Consider the following 14,545-nt stretch of genomic DNA (forward strand, 5'->3'; position numbering starts at 1 on the left):
TGCATTTGCATTCCCCGTGAATGCAGAAAACTCTCGAATCCCGCTTTTACGGTATGCGTTAAAGAGCCCCCGGCTGATGGAAATTCACTGTGACACCACAACAGCGTCGTGTGTCACAGCGCCTACGTGTCTTTCGCGCCTATGTATAACTTTGCATTAATTTAAATGTGAGACTGTGTCTACTTTGCCTTCAGATATCAGTTTTTACTGCCAATGAGAGGACGGGGGGGGGGGGTTGTCTTTCAGCGCGAGCTGCAATTGAACGAACACGGCGATATTCAAGTTCTCCTAACAGCCAATAGATATCGTGAGAGCCTTTACAGAATTCTCGTGCGACATGGTTTTATTGTTGACTGTGCAGTACGCGTCCCCATTCCTTTGTCTCGACTCTTTAAAAGCAGCACTGTTCGTGCGGCTTCGCTGTTAAGGAGTGTCTGTGAAATTATTATTATTATTAATTGGTTTTGGGGGAAAGGAAATGGCGCAGTATCTGTCTCATATATCGTTGGACACCTGAACCGCGCCGTAAGGGAAGGGGTAACGGAGGGAGTGAAAGAAGAAAGGAAGAATACGTGCCGTAGTGGAGGGCTCCGGAATGATTTCGACCACCTGGGGATCTTTAACGTGCACTAACATCGCACAGCACACGGGCGCCTTAGCGTTTTTCCTCCATAAAAACGCAGCCGCCGCGGTCGGGTTCGAACCCGGGAACTCCGGATCAGTAGCCGAGGGTCCTAGCCACTGAGCCACCGCGGCGGGGACTCTCTCTGTGAAATGCAGAAACAAGAAGCAGAACTGCATAGCTAGTTTTAATGCTGGTCACCTCGTATTCATTAATATGCGCAAAGGCATTCGTTGACGAGCCGCGTATATATCGTTCCTACATTGGTATGTGCAAATTGCGGCTTCGAACTGTTTGCCGCTGGAACATGCTGGCCATGCATAGCTATGGGACTTAATAGCGTGAAACTGCCGAACGGGTACAAGACAAACATACTTTTAAAGCGAAAGCTTTACTGGCCGCAGGTTGAGCAGTTTCGCGTGATTGCTGGAGAGCCGTGCTGCGCATGCGCGAGGAGCAGTGACGACACACGGCGCATTTCTCTCTCTCGCTCCCTAGTCACAACTGCGCATGCGCCACTAGTAGCACCGAGCCACAGGTGTTCCGCCGCTGCGCAGCGCCGTGCCTTTCCTCAAAATAACAATAATATAATAATTGGTTTTTAGGGGAAATGAAATGGCGCAGTATCTGTCTCATATATCGGCGGACACCTGAACCGCGCCGCAAGAGAAGGGATGAAGGAGGGAGTGAAAGAAGAAAGGAAGAAAGAGGTGCTGTAGTGGAGGGCTCCGGAATAAATTGGACCACCTGGGGATCTTTAACGTGCACTGAGATCGCGCAGCACACGGGCGCCTTAGCGTTTTTCCTCCATAAAAACGCAGCCGCCGCGGTCGGGTTCGAACCCAGGAACTCCGGATCAGTAGTCGAGCGCCCTAACCACTGAGTCACCGCGGCGGGGCGGAAAGCATAAAGAGAAAACTGAAAATTGAAAGTTGCATTAAAAGTGCCGTAAGGGAAGGAATAAAGGAGGAGGTGAAAGAAGAAAGGAAGAAAGTGGTGCCTCTTTCTTCTTTTCTTCTTTTACTCCCTCCTTTATCTCTTCCCTTACTGCGCGGTTCAGGTGTCCAACGATATATGAGACAGATAATGCGCCATTTCATTTCCCCCAAGACCAATTATTATTATTATTTCTTCTTTCCCTCCCTCCTCTATCCCTTCCTTTACGGCGCGGTTCGGGTGTCCACCGAGATATGTGAGACGGTTACTGTTCTTTGCGCCATCTGGCATGACGTCACACCGCGCGGCTCGCCGCCGCCGCCGCCGTTTGGTATGACGTCACACCGCTTCTCTCGTCGTTGCGCTCGCCTCCGCTCACTTCGCCAGCTGCGTCGCATGCCTGATAACATGTCGGAGGATTAAAAAAGGAGAGCTGGCGTGCGCCGCAACCACAGTTGTGTCGTCTTTAATGCGACAACAACATAGCTAGACAACCAGGCTAACCGGGACTTGCAATCAAGATTAACCAAGGCTAACCATGCTGTGCCTTAGCTTTCGCTAAGTATATCCTGGCATAGCCGAGCTAAGCCACTGCCATTTTTTTTTGTTTCTCGTGGAGCCTTCGTAATCAGGAATTATTTTCCAACTCGCTGGACCATCAGTTCTAGCTTTTACTTTATTATTTTGTATCCTTACCCACACAGTGAGCGGGAAAGAAATGAACGGACTTATGAATAAACATAGTAAAAGTAAACGCAGCAAAAAGAAAAGAAAAATGAAATAGAAGTGAATTTTTGCGATGCCAGCCACTTTTTCTTGCTGAACCTTTGTCTTACAAAAGCAGGTAAAGAGGTTTTTTTCTAACGTCTGGTAGTTCTGAATGTCTGTTACTTTTTTATTTGTCGCGCATGCTTTGATGCGCACCTTCTTTTTCTTGTGTTGCAGGCGTTCCTTTTTTGTTCATTTTATGCTGCTGTAATGACTGTCGCTGGATGAATTCTGGGAGTCTTTAGCGTGACCCGCATTTACCTTGTTTCTGACTTGGGAACAACCGGCGCTGTGCATGGCTATTGCGTCTCTACAAGGAAAAAGAAAAGGAAAAACGAATGATGACCTAAAAAATAAAGGCTACGAAAATATTCAAGAAATCTGCCGTCGTCGGCATATTTTCCGGCCGCCCGAGCCACACAGGCTCCGCTTCTCTCTGCCACTGTGCCACCCAGGGCAAGTATGCGGGAATTAATGGGCACTGCAAGTAAAAGAAACAAATGCCCACTTGGAACTATAGGGGCATGGGAAACAAAAAAGAAACAAGAAATGTGGCCGAATGGGTAAATTCACTAAAGTAACTATGCGAAAATATGCATGCTTGTAAGTGTAAAGACACTGAAGCCTGCTGAGGGGAACATCACTGTCAGTGCGACTTGGACGAAAATCCATTTGTACTCTTGACTTACTACCTAATGGAACTTTGACAGATGGTCGATCGATGGATTGAATGATTGATTGACTGATCGATCTACCGATGGATCGATGGATCAATAAGTCAACCAATCAATCAATGGATCAATCGATCAATCAATCGATCAATCGATCAATCGATCAATCAATCTTCTAACGACTGGATTTAAATAACTGATTAAGGGACTCATCCGTAAGTAAGATTATTTTTATTTGCCACAGTAGTATACAGTGAGTTTCTTGTCAGACAGAACCTCATAAATCGTGTTCAAGCTGAGGTGGCATTTTAAATTATTAGTGGAAATAAAACAAACAAGCAAAAACGTTAATTTTGCACAAGGAAGACAAAACTAAGAACAGAAATGTGCTTCGGTAGCAGTTATACATTTAAGATATTGACGAAAATGTGCTGGTTTAACGGTGCAAAACTCTGGGTAGGTATTTATGCTCGTAAAAGCTGTGGATAATTCGATGCAGTGCATTGACCGGGCATCACCTCACGGAGGAAATGAAAAGCATATTGAATGAATCGTTTCTTTTATGCAGTTAACTTAGCAATTTCCACTCAAATATGAAAGCTTGTATTCATTCGCGCCTCAATTGTCTTTCGCCTTTTGAAGGCGCCGTTCCTATTCAAACAAGCCGGAAACGAGTTTTGAATGTCCTTTCTCGGCTCAATTGTGCTCGCGTTCATTGCTTTGTAGGAAGCGCGATGCGCTCCCGTCTGAACTGCCGTATCCTGTACCGCCGTGGTTTGGGCGGCCGTGCGATTGATTGCCCCCTCCAGAGGACAAGCGCGATTGAGACGTCGTAAGAGCGAGACATTTTTCTCGGCGGTGGTACGCATTCCACGGGGGGGGGGGGGCAAGGGAAGGGGGACGCCCTTGGTGTATCGCTGCGGGGCAGCCTGGAAGAAGACTGGTGGCACGGTTCCCGGGGTTATTATGTGCGCGCTCCGGTTTCGTCCTTTCGGGTACCGTGTTTTCGCGAATGCTGGCATCCTTTACTCTCTTTTTTTCATTTTATAACACCGATATCTACTGCGGTCGCCCAGAGGAGGCACCGAACAACGGCTACAGTCCTAGTAGTTATAGCAGCCGCCTCTTCTGCGGGATTTTCGGATGCAGTAATTGAACAATAACCTGCACATCACATAAAATATTTGTACTCTTGAGTTCCGGCTTTACGTCGGTCTGACAGATTATTAGTCAGTCAATCAGTCAGCCAATCATTCAGCCAATCAATCAATCAATCAATCAATCAATAAACAAACAAATAAATAAATAAATAAATAAATCTGTAAGTTGTTTGGTCGGTCGGTCAGTCGGTCAATAAGTAAATAAATAAATAAATAAATAAATCAACCTATCTATCTGCCAATCAATCTCGTTTCTTCGACAACAATGTATACGCGCAGCCGGTCGGTCGGTCGCTCAGTCAGTCAGTCAGTCAGTAAGTGAATCAATCAATCAACCAATCAATCAATCAATCAATCATTGTATCAATTATTCTCGTTTCTTCGACAAGACTGTACGCGCAGCTTCTGGAATATACATAGAACGTGGCGTGATGCAACATTTGCGCTACGTGTTACGATAGTCCTCTCTTTCAATGTGTCACTGGTCTGCTACGCACTTTGCAAAAACCATGCGTGTGTTTTTTCTGAGTGTTTCGCTTCGTCACTGTCATCCCCATCTGGAGTAGCCTGCTCAGGTCGATCAGCAGACTAAGCTTCTCTAGTATTCATTAAAGTGCGTTTCCTCCTCTTCTTAGGTAGGAGGTGTGGCGTTCGATCCTCAGTGCCGACGGGTACCCACCGTTTTTGCAATGTGTACAAGCTGCCACCCGGCCTGGTGAAATGCTTGGCAAAAGGGTCCCTTGCCGAACCTTTTATATCAGATTCCTACCCCTGTCCGAAGGTCGTGGGTTCGATCTCGGCCTGAACGGCTGCATTTGCACGTAGGATGGATGCAAAGACTTCCAGGCACTGTAATTTAAACGCACGTTCAAGAACCACCGGTGGTCGATGCTTAATTCTAATCAGTTTTATATTTACAGGTGTATGAGCAGTTTTGTAATCAGTATCTGGGCGAAAATCTGTTTCACCTAAAGCTTCACTTAGCCCAGGTGCCCGGCGCTAGGCACCACTTTTCACGTCAAATCTAACAAGCGTAAAAATTAAAGATACCTAATCTAAGAAACAGTAAGCAATGCATGCAGTAAATAGTGAAGTCGAAAATATGGAGACTCACTTCTCCTGAATACAAATGCAAAAATACGTATATACTACACAGGACTGGCATAGAGGAACTCTTCCACTAAAGCGAGTCTAATGACTGCAGTGTAACGGGCTCAGGGATAAAAATGGCAACATCACAAGCAATGCTGGATATTGTATTTTTATTACTAACAACAGGATCGAAGAAGTTCAATTATAAATTATTTACTTGCCGTCGGCGAATTCCACATGGTGATCCATGTTTATTAATGTCGTACGTATTGTTTCAGTGAAACAAACTTGCAACGAAAAATAAAGCGTCTCTGCCACCACCTTTTAGTAAGAGATAGAGTACGAAAAGCAATTAGAGCAACGAAAGCAAATGAGAGCAACGAACAGCGCAAGCACACCAACATGTCACAGATATCAGTAACAGGATACATGCGTTTCAGAATCAAATCAAAGTCAGGTCTATTAAACGAACCCTTTCATTTTCTTACCTGCCTATGCCTGGTTTGTTTTTATTATTTTTCTTATGTTTGTGCATTTGCGTCTCCCTTATCTCTCTCTCTCTTTCAAATCTGGCCTACAATTTTGTCGTCGCAGTTGATTTCTTTCAGCTTGTTTGTTTTTCTTTATTAAATATTTTATCTGCAGGCAAATTCCTCCAGCATACTTTCACGTGTGCCTTGGTGTGTTTGTAGTCGATGTCTACGGACGTCGTTCTCTGTAATTTTCTTTTTAAAAACTCCGAGTATTTGTTTTTTTCCTTGTTTTTGCTTTTTCCAAGATTATGCTAGTGTGCATCTGATTCGAGGTCGTTTGAAACGCTCCCGGTCGTCCGGGACCGATCGGTCAACTCGTTCCGCTTTTTTTTTTTTTGTCTCCTTATCCCGCGCCCGTAGTTCTTGGAGGGCACATAATTCCGCGCTGGGAACACAGATTCAAATGGCCTGATATCTACTTTTTACGAAACTTCTTTTCTTCTATTTACCTGCTCCGTTCCGTCGCCCTGTTTATCTCAGCCCCCTTTATAAAGGCCTGAGATCTAGTTCTTGGAGCTCTTTCTCACGGTTATATGTCTATATAAAAGCGAGCCAAGATAACAAGCTGTACGGGTACCGAAAGCCCCGTGCTTACGGCGGCTCGCTGTAGTTGAATGCAGCGCTGTGTGAGCGTATCACGGGATAGGGACGTGAACGCTCGCTCTGCACGCAATTAGAGAAAGCCCCCCTCCGTCAGTTTTCCCCCTCCCCACGCGTTGTTACCTAGGCGCGTGGAGTTCGACGCAAACACGTTTAGACATGCATGGTAACTATCTCGTTATAGACATAGAGGAAATATGCAGAAAGGGGGAGGGGGACGAGTCAAGAATCCTGTGCATGGCCGGTTCAAACAAGGTGACTATAAAGCGGGTTCCTCGTCGTGACGTGATTGAATGAGGTTTGCTCCAGCGTGAAGGACACAGTGTGCGAAATTAGGATGCGATTAGGCTGGCTTGGCTCATGGAGCTCTTAGACCACAAAAAACAAGGGCACAAGGTTCGAATAAATCTGAGCATAAATTGAGAGGACTGGTTCAGCTCAGTTCAATTAGTTTATTTTTCAAAGCTGTTAAAAAGACAACTCTGAATGGTCCCCCGGACTAGAAGCTACACTCAGCAACTTGACGACGGCCCAAAGGCCATATTAACAGTAACACAGTCAACGCAGGTTTTCAAAGCAGGCAAATAATACATCAAAATTTAAAGAATATTTATATATATTACAATATTAGCATCAAGAACGCACATCCATATGAAACGACCAGGAAAAAGAAAATTTCTTATAATATCGAAGCACACAATGACAGGACAATTGAACTCATTTTACGAATGAAAATCTTACCCATATTCAAGACGCACCAATAAGAGTTTTCAGTACATGAAGGTAACGTTCCGAGCAGAAGAGCACATTGGTTTCAAAACTTCGTGGAGCAGTTCAACGCGACTTATTCTTTTTTTCCTGGTTTCCGCGATTTCACTTCAAATTTAAACTTTAGAATCCTTTGCATGCACCAAAATTAGCACGAAGGGGTCTGGAAAAACACTTCTTGTAACCAGTGAACTTTGCGATTACCTAAGAACTACAAGCGACTAAACTGCACAACTGTAACGGAAAATACTGCGGATGCATTTTTAACGAATTCATGGTGATGCAAAAAGGAAAATCTCAATTGTTTTAGTCTCGCTAGCTTTAGTGCAGAACTTTCTTTCTTTCTTTCTTTCTTTCTTTCTTTCTTTCTTTCTTTCTTTCTTCTTCACATTATTTCCTTCTTCTTCACTTTTTTCCTTCTTTCCTTCCTTTCTTTCTTTCTCGCTTTCTTTCTTCACATTCATTCATTCGTTCATTCATTCATTTTTTTCTTTCCTTCCTTCCTTCCTTCCTTCCTTCCTTCCTTCCTTCCTTCCTTCCTTCCTTCCTTCCTTCCTTCCTTCCTTCTTTCTTTTCGTCTTTCTTTCTTCTTCACATTCTTCCTTCCTTTCTTTCTTTCTTCTTCACATTATTTCCTTCTTTCTTCTTCACTTTCTTTCTTTCTCGCTTTTTTTCTTCTTCACATTCATTCATTCATTCATTCATTCATTCGTTCATTTTTTCTTTCTTTCCTTCCTTCTTTCTTTCTTTCCTTCTTCCTTTCCTTCCTTCCTTCCTTCCTTGCTTCCTTCCTTCCATCCTTCCTTCCTTCTTTCTTTCTTTCTTTCTTTCTTTCTTTCTTTCTTTCTTTCTTTCTTTCTTTCTTTCTTTCTTTCTTTCTTTCTTTCACGCCCTTCTTCAGCACTGCTCGTGAGCTGAGTCTGCGACCGTTGGAAGGTGTCGGGGCCGCAGTATTGCGAGCTCGCATTCCGCGGCGAGGGGAAATCGGCATATTTTGAATGCGTGCGTGCCGCGGCAGGTCGCCATCCGTCCTTGATACCGCTCCGTGAGGAAAGAGGGCCTGCTCTGAAGGCGAGGGTGTTGCAGCTCAGCCGCCGACGTACGAGAGAGATAGAGAGTCGGGGCACCACGCAGAGGTCACCCGATCAGCGGCCACGGGCTGGCTGGCTAATAGGCGCGTGCGAGGGCAACGTCATCGGCCGCGGCGGTAGCGGAGCTGGGATGACGTGGCTGCTACTGCTGCTAGGCCTGGCAGCTAATTCAGGTGACCACATTGACGAGGAAACAAAAGAGAAAAAGAATAGATAAGAAGAGCGACAAACGAAGAACAAGACGACGGTCGCCAGTGCTGGCGCGAGTGTTGTTTAATATTCGGCCGGAGCGATGGAGAGAAGGAGACAGAGCTTCGAGAAAAGCTCTCAACTGGGTCGCGAACAAGGACGCGTGTGTGTGCGTGCACGCGCACAGCCTTCGTGCACAAATCCGCCTTGTGTGGTGGCGCGACGATGGTGCCTGCCGCCGACGGCAGTTTGCAAATGGCGCACGCGCGGTAGATTAACGCTCGCCCCTTCGCGGTCTTTAGTCGGCAGGCGCCGATTTTTCGTACCTGGCGTCAGTTTGAGCAGAGTTGTAATCCACCGGTGACGTGTTCAGCCAGGAGATGCTCTTGTACGTAAATAGAGGACTGTTTAGGTTCACACGTATTTATATCCACGATATGGGTGTGTATTAACTTTCTGTTAGTTAATTGCTAATTTTTTAGTGCGCTGTAGCTACTTACGTGCTTGGTCGGCACTGACGACTTGGCGAGACACTTTTAGGGACACACATCCCATTTGGTGCATGTTAGATACTATAAAAGACATCACCTAAAGTGCCTAACTAGACCCCTAGTGCCTTCTAGACACTTTTTGGCTTCGATTTTAGTGCCTGACATGAGTTATGAATAAGCAAGGAGTGAAGAACCGGTGTTATATGAAAAGGAAATTACACTTAACTTTACGGCTTCGATGACGGTCGGCATGGCAGGTAATTGGTATTACATTGCATCATGGCTGCCGAGTTCATGTCTAGAAAGGTCACCTTTTATTTTATCTTGCTTGCTGTAGAAAGTTTCTTTATTTTTCTACATTGACACTCTCCCGTGCGTAGCCGAGTTATGACAGACAGGTAGATGGTAGCCTGCTTATTTTAAATACTTTTTTGGATCGCTGCAGATGAGCGATTATGGAAGCCGCCTTGGACGTTGAGGAACTCATTGGGGGAAATTCTGTACAGAGTTTTTTTTTTTCCTTTTTTGGCAACGTAAAGAGAGTCCGTTGGGCTATAGCGCAAGAAACAGTGCACTAGAAGCACCGTACGTCGAATATGCAGCGCTCCAACAGTCTTTGAAGTCTCCTTACATCGAGCCAAAGCTTCCCTGCGCAGCGGACATGTTTAACCATGCCGGTAGCGATGATAGACATACGCCCCAGGCGTAGAGCCAACACGCTGACAGATCTGAAATTCGGAGGGGCTTTGAGACATGCGTCCCATTTGAAAATATTCAAGCCCTGTGTCCATACGACTTTGATTACCCGTTTCGAATGGGTGGCCAGTGAGTTGAATCTGCCCGCCCAACCAGGCGAAAGAGCCAGCCAATTCTAGGACGTGTGGAAAGGGTTTGGAATTAGGAAGCGGCGCATCTAGGGACGGCCAGAACCGATGTTTGTGCAATTTAAACAAAAATACGCTTATATGATGAAAGTAAAGAGCGAATACGCCGCCCTCTAGCACACGCCTTTTTATAAAATGGTGTATGCTAGAGAACAGTTAACTCCCCTCCTACTCCATACTGTTAAGAGTGTCGAGGTTGTCGGCATAGCCGCCTCACTGGGGACATCCTGGTCATCCTCGGGCATGAGCGAACAGGTGTTTGAAGTAATGGGGTAACAGGGTGCACGTATATGTGATGTGATATATGAGTGAAATGTCTAATGCATGCATCTAATGTTAATGTAAATGTGTGCAGGGAATGACGTGCAAGTGTAGGATCTGTGCACGTAATGTGAGCAAACTCGATAAGGGCGTGTATATATACTGCTCCCCGAATAACGTCGGTTGAGTTCCTGGAAAGCGCGTCAGCGGTGCCGTTCATCTTGAAGGGCGTTGTTATTCTATAGGTGAGTGTGGTCGTCGCTGTTGTGCGACGCTTAGCGTGTGTTGCCGATAATGGTTTGCCCACAGTGCGGAGCTACAGGGGGTAAGCACGTTAACCTGTGCGCTATCATCAACATCTGCGTGACCAGCTGTCCATCCATATCAGCTTGAAACGGTGTTTTGGGCTCTGGCCGAGCAAATCTTCAAGGAGCGTAGTTGTGTACAGATTGTCGCTAGGCTGTTGGAGGAGTCGCAGTGTGACTTGCATGTCAGTGAGAGTGAGGTTCTCGTGGTCTGAAGGTTGGAGTTAGCACTCAGCTTGGATAATATCTTTGGATAACTTGTGCAATGTCGGGGAGCTCTGAAGCTGGGACTAAATATAAAAGCGATATTCACCAACTCCGCTAATGCTAAAATATGTTATCCAAACATTACAAGTAAGATGAAAAATCAACCGTCTTGCATTTATGTACACTACAACCTTTTAGACAAAATTAATATCCAGCTACCAAGTAACGTGAGGGCAACCGGTACCAGAAGAACTCGACATAATTATTACTATGCATTAGACCCCACTTTTACTAAAACAAACACTCATAAATACGGTTTCTACCCGTGCATAGTTTAAGAGTGGAATTCTCTTCCCATTGAGGTTTTAGAGTCGAACGCTTTCATAGGAATGTTGGAACGTCATTTTAGCCACTCGTAGACTGAAGCAGGTGCCTGTTTTCAATGTTTTATTGATATTGTTGCTCGCTTCATCGCTTTTATTTCTCTATTCTATTGCAATGTCTCTCCTGCATGGGCCAATATGCTGGCCTGCAGTATCACTAAATAAATAAAATAAACGCTTCGAGGAATAAGTATGTTCGAAAAAAAAAGTGTCTGTCTCTACCCCGTCACAGGCATCCTTAAATCTGTAGCATGCATCGGTGCAGGGGATGCGATGGCCTGTAAGAGAGCATAGGACGGGTCTGGGTTCACAAGTTGTCACGCCATTTGTTGCCAAAAAAAAGAAGTGCCTACTGTTGGTGATGAAAACGACCTTGTCAGCTGCAAATTATTAATTTTCCACTTTCGTCTTTGCAGGTGGACCTTATTTCGTCGGTTAACTTCGAGGGACACTGGAAAAAGAGCGCCGAACTTCAAAGGGGAATTTGAAAACTGGTATGTGTGAAGAACTCTTGCACGCTCCTGGTGACCGTTTGTAAAATATGTAATCGAATATTTATAACTCGTGGAGAATCTCCCGAGCCGGAGTGACTTACTGAAATCGATCATCGTTTACTGCTCGAAACGCCTAGTGTTGAAAAGTACCACCTCGATGAAAAGAAACGCGAACAACCCGGCGCCAACACGTCCCGCTGTTGGAATTTATTTTCTTCGCGCTCTTACCTGGGTGGTCCGAAAAAGGTGTTAGAGTCGTCCTAGAATGTTTCATGGACGACCCTAGGGCCTTTTTCCTATCACCGAAGTAAAATCGTGGCGAAAAGAAATTGAAGCAGCGGAGCGTGTTGACGCCGGGTTGTTGGCGTTTCTTTTCATCGAGGTGGTACCTTAAGTCACGTGCGATACTGCGCAGTCAGCAGTTTCCCGTGAAGGATGAGATGCCTCCTGAAGGAAGAATGTTTGGAATGTAAAGTTTCAAAGCCAGTCTAGCCTTTCAGGCACCGCAAGTCTGAGAAGCCGGTGCGGCTGATCGGCACGCCAGTCACATACGCGGCTGAGCCGATGTCGAACTCACCGGGGACCGATGAGTCGAAGAAGAGGGGACCGTCTTTAACGAGCGAATCGGTTGCAGCGGATACCGTGGGAATAAGGAACGTGTCGCGTTAACCTTGCCTGCCCTGCAGGTGGGGAACTGAGTGAAACGTTTAGTAGACCTGTGATTTGGCGTGAACCAACGGCGCCACTGGGCAAGGTAGAAACGTGAATTAATTCACGAAGAATATCACAGGGGACGCCTAATTGCGACTCCAAAATAAAATTAGCTGTGGTTTAAACTTCGGTTAATTACCCTGGCGAGAAGCGAAAGCTTCCTTTGCATGGCTACGCTCACAAACGCCACACACTCTTCCGAACGGGTTGTCTGTAAAGCGTCGATGAAATGCCCGACGGGGCAGTTGCCACCTGCCAGCTGGGCAGATAGTAGGTCACATGACCTGCCACGTGACACCACGTGATGCTTGTCACGTGACGGCACTGACGCTGCGCTCTTGAAAACTAGCATAGTGAAGCTTTCGCTTCAAAATTTATTGTTTCTTCCTTTTAATTCGAAAACGCAATAAAAGGACCATTCCCCTCGATTAAATGATAGCCAGAAAATGGCGAAAAGTGTGACACGAAGTGCGCTCGCTGACAAAGGCAAAGAAGATTGAACGTTTCAAAGCTAAGGTGGGTTTCCTGCTCTCAAATAAACGGACAGTGGTAATAGAGTGTTTAAAGTAGTATAGACACCGGAAACTTATCCTTGAGCGTTTTCTTCTTTCAAAAAACGCGCCAGGTGTTAGAATACGTGTACAACCACGTGGTATCCATCTACGACTGCTTAATAATTATATTTCTTCTTAATACTGTCCCGGTTTCTGTTTCATCAACCGAACAATGGCTGTGACGGATAAGAACTGTTGGGGTGACGTGAGCATGAAAAAAGAAACTTCAATATATTCGCTGATGCGTAGTTTGTTATTGTTCCAGCTTTTAAGGCAGTGGTGCTTAAGATTTGTTACTTAATGATTATGTTGCGTAGTGGCGTAATGAGCGTGCATACTCTCTGAATACGAATATGCCTATGTGGGAGTAAAAAAGCGAGTAAGCTGTCCTCTATCGCACTCCCTTTGATGAAAGGGAGAGCGCTAGAAAACAGCTTGCTCCCTTTTTACACGTTTCTTTTTTTGAATGTAGATGGCGGGCGTGTTTCCATCTTTACAGTAGCGCATACATGGGTAGTGTTTCAGCATTTGAAACATGAAAAACGTGGCGCTGCTGCGCGAGGACAGGAAAAACAACTCAATAACGCTGTGTCTATGTGAGTGGCTTTTCGGTTCTCCTAAAATTGCGCTACATTTTTCGCGTTTGCACCCATATTTCTCACAGTATTCCTCGCCTCAGGAGGTGTAGGCTAGAGCGACTCGTGAGTCGTGGAGAATGCGTGCTGTCAGATTTGCGACCTCAACCACGACAGCGGTATAGGTAGGGACAGCGATTCCTCATCAGATATGGGCGCGTCTCATTCACACTTGGGGAGCAATTGTTCTCTGCAAATTAATAAATTGTTCGCATTAATATTGTCTGGACCTGTGCAGCCTTTGTGAAAAGTCGTCAGACCTTTACAGCCATGTCGTAGAGCCCTTAAACTAAGGGATTCATTAGTACTTATTAGAATCTATAGATGCTCAGCCATGCGGCTAGAAAAGAAAAATTCGTTGGAGGCACTTAGATATCTCTTAATTGCGGGAAGGCGAAAGCCGTTTGCGACTCATTGCACTCTTCAAGTTTGTAAAGTTAGTTTGTAGTCAGTTTAGTGACTGCACTTAAAAGGCAATGGTCCCGGGTTCGATCCAAGGATGAAGATGAATTTTTCTTCAACTACTATGTTCTTGTGAACACTATGCAGCTTTCCTTTCTAGACGTATGGGTGCGCTTGTGCGGATGCTGTTTAGTAATTACTCCCATATCTTTAAATATATTGCCCTAATCACGTTGGTCTTATTTGGAAGCGTATGACACCCAGACAGCTTTATATCTCTGCCGGGATAGGAGACGGCGTGTCTTCGTTTTTTAAAGCCTTTTGGTCTGCAGGGGTGCGGCAATAGAGGCTCCACTATTAGGCGCAAATGCACACCATGATACCGGAATACATGCTTACGTTTACTTTACGTTACGTTACATTACGTTAAAGGCGTTACGTTTAAGTGCTACGTTGGACGAAACGATACTCAACTTCGCCGGTGCCATTCGGCACTCTTGTTTCTCGCCGCCATTGTTTAGCTAGTAGTAAGGAAGTCTCTTCGGGGGGTATACAATCGCCTAACCATTCACGCTCCTGCCTACCCCTCTCGACAGAGCGTCAGGACGTGCCTCTCGACGTTGGGAAGTAGACGAGAAGGGGTCAACACTATCGGAACACGCGCGCACTTCCTGATAGTAACAATGAAACGGCCGTTACACGTCACTGTTCTTCCACTCTGTGCCTGCATCGAGTGCCTTTGAATTGCGTGCAGCACTTGCGTACGGTACAGCTGCTCCATCGTACCA

The 14,545-nt window shown here is 45.6% G+C and overlaps 1 protein-coding gene across 1 annotated transcript in view; it reads left to right on the plus strand.

Annotated features, from left to right (window-relative positions):
- The window catches only part of LOC144100917 (uncharacterized), a 348,220-nt gene that overhangs the window by 78,884 nt on the left and 254,791 nt on the right, over positions 1 to 14,545 (plus strand). The window contains exon 2 of the mRNA XM_077633828.1: positions 11,378 to 11,455. The gene's annotated coding sequence lies outside the window, so the exon portion shown is untranslated. The remainder of the gene's footprint in view (positions 1 to 11,377; positions 11,456 to 14,545) is intronic.

Source organism: Amblyomma americanum, chromosome 8 (genome assembly GCF_052857255.1).
Source record: "Amblyomma americanum isolate KBUSLIRL-KWMA chromosome 8, ASM5285725v1, whole genome shotgun sequence".
Classification (NCBI taxonomy): Eukaryota; Metazoa; Arthropoda; class Arachnida; order Ixodida; family Ixodidae; genus Amblyomma; species Amblyomma americanum.